This window comes from Tupaia chinensis, unplaced genomic scaffold (assembly GCF_000334495.1).
Source record: "Tupaia chinensis unplaced genomic scaffold, TupChi_1.0 Scaffold138988_1, whole genome shotgun sequence".
In the NCBI taxonomy this organism is placed as follows: Eukaryota; Metazoa; Chordata; class Mammalia; order Scandentia; family Tupaiidae; genus Tupaia; species Tupaia belangeri.
In genome coordinates this window covers 458103-463387 of record NW_006198878.1, presented here as the reverse complement: position 1 = coordinate 463387, position 5285 = coordinate 458103, and the positions used below count along the sequence as shown (strand labels likewise).

The 5285-nt window shown below is 39.9% G+C and overlaps 1 pseudogene; it reads right to left on the bottom strand.

Annotated features, from left to right (window-relative positions):
• Positions 1 to 4040: 4040 nt before the first annotated feature.
• On the bottom strand, positions 4041 to 4516 carry LOC102488204 (glyceraldehyde-3-phosphate dehydrogenase-like; annotated as a pseudogene).
• Between the last annotated feature and the right edge of the window lie 769 nt (positions 4517 to 5285).

Here is a 5285-nt window from a genome sequence, read left to right as displayed (position 1 = left end):
AGTTTTTTTTTTAGTTTAAATGCATTTTATTTTTAGACAACCTATGTGACATGTTTTTTTTCCTTGAAAACAATACCTCCACTCCAAATAAATCATAGTCAAAATAAATGAAAAGTCCAAGATTACATCAGTCCCATTTACCCTTAGTCCTGGTGTTTTGTGGATGACAAGCAGCAGTCACTTATGATGACAGGTGATAGATCCAAAGTAATTGCCAAATTTGTTAACATTTCTCCATTTCTAAATCATCCCTAAAGGAAATCATATATGGGGTCATACCATCCTCATGGTAGTCCAGTAGAGCAACCATGCCACCTGGATTCATGTTTTCACCAATAAATAACTGGTAGTTTTTAAAATTAACAAGAATATGCTTGATTTGCTCTGCAGCCCCTGTCATAAACCATGTTAGTCTTTCTGGTCTCTGTTCTTCAAGTTTGCCTTTGATTTCATGTAATCTTTGATGTACTTCTTGTAGGCTTCTTTTTTGAAGCTGGTTTCCTGCAAGTGATGGTTCGTGACAATGTCAACACCAGTGACTACTGTACTTTCAGTACATTCGCCCTCAGGGCCTTCAGCAGAGGCATTTCCACCAATGAGCTAGTCATCAATGTTATCCTCTGTCCTACTGACCATCTTCCCCTCCACCTCCAGGCACAGCCTGTCCTCCATCTCTGGATCTTGTAAACCTCAGAGAACATCTCATTATGGCTGATGAGGTCCCAGTAGATAATCATGATGGTTGCTGGAGGGAGACGATGGTGGTGCTGGTTGAGTAGGAGCCCCGGGCTCAGAATGAGCAGGGTGCAGCCAGAGCAGCACTGGAGGGATGTGAGGAGCAAGCAGGCAGAAAAGCAAGGCAATAAAGTTTTAAATCTTTATAGTATCTCCTATAACAACAGCTTTATTAAAATAGTGAAAATATCGAGGAAATTTGAATATCCAATGGTAGGTGGTTGATTAAAAATTGATGAGTCAAGGTAAAATAATAAGCACCCCCTAAAAATTTATTTTGTCTTTAAGGATTTGGGAAAATATTCGTCATAAATTGTTAAGTGAAAAATCAAATTATACAACAATGTACCATGTGGTTTGCATTACAAAAACATAAAGCAATGATAGGCACCATTATATTCGTGATTCTGGGTGGGAGAAATACAGCAATTTTATGAAGAGTAAAATATGTACATATCTATATACATATATATTTGTATTATATCTATTTTAGGTATTTGTGTGTGTATAGGTAGACACATAGAACAAAGAAGGAAATGCATCAAATCATTAAGGAAATTAACATTTGGGTGTGGAGATTATTGATGATTTTTAATTTTTGAATGTCCCAGAAACTACCAATAAAATATATTGTTTAAAGTAATCTTGTGCATGCTTGATTCTATCTTCCCATCCATTTTCTAATTTAGCTTTGTCTTTATAACATTCTCTTCTTAAAATGACTCTATTTTCATGTATGTATATACACATGGCCTATTTTTCCCACATGATTGTCTGAATATGTGGTTTAGTGTATATATTTCACATCTTAAGAATAAGTGTCCTGGGCCTGCAGGTGGCATGGTGGATGGGGCACTGGACTCCCACATGTCTGACCACAGTTCAAATCCCAGACCTGGCAGCTTGTGTTCTCACTTTCTCTCTCTCTCTCTCTCTCTCGCTCTCTCTCCCTCTCTCTCCCTCTCTCTCCCTCTCTCTCCTCTCTCTCCTCTCTCTTCTCTCTCATTCTGTTCCTCTGTGGTCAAATTAAAATAAATAAATTAAATAAGTAAAGTTAAATAAAATAATTTTTTAAAAAAATAAGTATCCTTATTTTTATCTAATCTGTATGTGATTTTTCTGATTAAAACAAAAAGCATCCCCATAGTTTTTGTTGGTGGTGGTATGGTGGTATTTTTATTGCTGGAGGGAATGTGTGCTCCCCAGGGAGAGACAGAAGAAGAAGAAAGCACTCCACAATGGGGCATGGTCACACTGCAGTCCTTTCTCCTCCATTTCTCGATCCTATCAGAATTTTGGACACATACTCCCATACATGTGCCTGGCATATGCATGTGCCTGGCATATTTTTCAAGCCACTAGATCCAGGACTTGAACTGTGGTTGAACAATGTGTGATATGGCTCCTCTAACCACCAAGCTGCAGGACCAGCCTTCTCCATAAGTACTTTACTCTGAAATCACCAAATTCTGTGACATAAGTTATCACTTACAAATTTTACAGGTGGGAGATAAAGTGAATGGTTAATCACAAGTAAGGAGACAAAACTGATTTCTTAAGAAAGTTCTTTCTCAGCCAGCAAATTGTGTAGTGCCTAAGGTGCTGGACTCCAACATGGCTGACTGTAGTTATAACCCTGAACCTGGCTTGAAAATCATGCCAGGTGTGCATGTGTGCATGCCCAAGTCCTGAGAGGAGAATATAAAAGGGATTGCCACATTGCCATCCTCCCTGGTGGGAAAGGGGATTTCTCACTTTTCCTCTCTCTGTCTCCATCTCCAGTGACTGCGTACATCCTGTGGCAATGACAAAAAAAAAAAAAAAATCACCTCTTTCCACTGTGATATTTGTCCTACTGAATGCTGATACTCCATATGGTCTCTGTCCTATTGTTAGAAGTTGTGACAAATAAGCCTTAGGTCACAACCAATGATTTATGTCATGTTCTCCCAAAGGTAGGCAGAACTGAGACTGCTTCTAACCATTAGATCATGGCAAAGGTGATGGGATATTGTTCCTATGACTGTTACGTTATATAAGACTCCATCTTAACATACTGGAGAGAGATTTTATTTGTGGCATGATGAAATAAGCAGCCATGTTAAGCAAGTCCATGTGACAAGGAACTGCAGCTGGCTTCTAGTACTAAGCTAAGACAGAGGAACTTAGTAGTAAATGTTGCAGATGAGAAGTGACTTTGCCCCACAAAAAGTTCAGTGATTGCTCAAAGGCATTTAACAGATTTGGAGATTCACAGTGGCCAAGTGCAGAGCTTTAAGCAGAATAATGTGCCAGGGAAAGCAAACGGGGTACCTATCCCACCTGTGATGATTATCCCTGGTAAACACCACAGCATTTTAGTTGCCACCTCTGGAGGATTTTACTTAGGAATTAAGGAAGAGTATATATTTATATATACATTTAGACTTCAAAAGTTCACTCACAGCAAAATGGAGTTAAAGTCACTGAGTTTTATTTTGCTGCAAACATATTTTGAAATCCATAAATTTCTTTTCTTTCTTTTTTTAGTTGCCAGAGGGATGTGCGGTCACCACAGAAGGAGAGGGAGAAAGCAGTACACCTCAATTGGGCATGATCATGGCACAATCACTTCTGTTTGTCCTATTAGAATGCATTCACATATGCCCAACATGTTTTACAAGTCACTGAAGATAAAATTTTGACCATGGTTGGCCATGTGGGATCTGGCTCCCTTAACCAATAGGATATGGGATTGGCCGGTATAGTTTTCTCATATATGCATTTCTATGAGCTTTGTGAAGACCACCTCATAGACTTAATCTTAAGAATATTGATCCCTGAAATTGGATTAGCTTGCCAGCTAGCTGAATTAAGATAATTTGCCCCTACTATAATTTTATATTCTCAAAGAAATAGCTTTGGTTTCATTTATTTTCGGTATAGTTCATTTATTCTCTATTTCATCCATTTCTGCACTAATCTTTATTCTTTCTTTTTTTCTGGTATTTTTTTGAGTTTGTTGTTTTTCCAGTTCCTTGAGGTTTGTTGTTTGTCTATTTGCCACCTTTCCATTTTTTTTCCTGTGTACACTAATTGCTACGAATTTCCCTCTTATGGCTGCTTTTGTTTGTTTGTTCGGTTTTGGTTTTGGAGAGGTTTTTGCTATAGGGCGCATGCACTCGCCAGAAAGACAGAGAGAGACAGAGACAGAAAGCGAGAAATCACCCCTGCAGAGGGGGTGGTCGAGTGGGAGCACAGCCTCCCCAGCAGCCAAGGATCTCTCTCTTCCTCATGTTCTTGCTGGGGATGGTAGTCTGGGGCCTCTACTCTTTGAAGGCCATGTGAACCATGAGGTCCACCATTCTGTTGCTATAGCCAAATTCATTGTCATACCAGGAAATAAGCTTGACAAAGTGGTCATTGAGGGTGATGCCAGCACCAGCATTGAAGATGGAGGAGTGAGTGTCACTACTGAAATTGTAGGAGACAACCTGGTCCTCAGTGTAGCCCAGGATGCCCTTCAGGAGGTCCTGCGATGCATGATTCATGACTTTCTTGATGTTATCATATTTGTCAGCTTTCTCTAGGTGGCAGGCCAGGTCCACAACCAACACATTAGGGATGAGGACATGGAAGGCCATGCCTGTGAGCTTCCTGCTCAGTTCCAAGATGACATTGCCCACAGTCTTGGCAGTACCAGGATGATGTTCTGGGTATGATGCCACACCTTTCCTGAGTGGTCGTCCACATTCTTCTGGGTAGCAGTGATGGCACTGACTGTGGTCATGAGTCCCTCCATGAGCAGATTTCAAATATTCATCACATAATATAACATTAAATATTGAAGGTGGTGAATATGTTTATATCCTTGATTTATTTATTACACACCATATACATGCTTTTAAAGACCATTCTGTACCCTAAAAAGATGTATAATTAATTTATGTGAATCATAAATTATAATAGAGAGAGAAAAAAGAAAAGGAACAAAGTCTGTGCTCAGATAAATTATTTTTCTACATATTCTGCATTCTTGACCACTTTTATCTCTTAGTATTTCTTCATGTACTTGCAAAATACAGATAGAGAGAGAGAAAGGGAGAGGGAGAAAGGAACCCCAGAGGAGCATGGTCACACCACAATCCCTTCTCCTCCATTTTTCTGTCCTGTTGGGATTTCGGGCACACACACACATATACTTGGCATGTTTCTCCAGGGTCAAGACTGAAATTTTGCAGTCAACCATGTGGGATCTAGGTCCCTCAACCTGTAGGTTGGCCTTACAGAATATTTTTGAAATGACAAAATTATAGAAATAGAGAAAAAATTAGTGATTTCCAGGGTTTAAGAAGAGGATGGGGGGGCCAGCAGGTGGCATAATGGTAAAGGTGGTGGATCTCACATGGCTAACTCTACAGTTTGAGTCCTGGACCTGGTATCTTGAAAAAAAATCATTCCAGGCACAAGTGCGTGCAGGCCCAAAATCCCGAGAGGAGAATGGAGAAGGGATTATAGCACGCCCATGCCCCCAGGGGGTGATTTCTCATTTTTCTTCTCTGTCTCTCTCT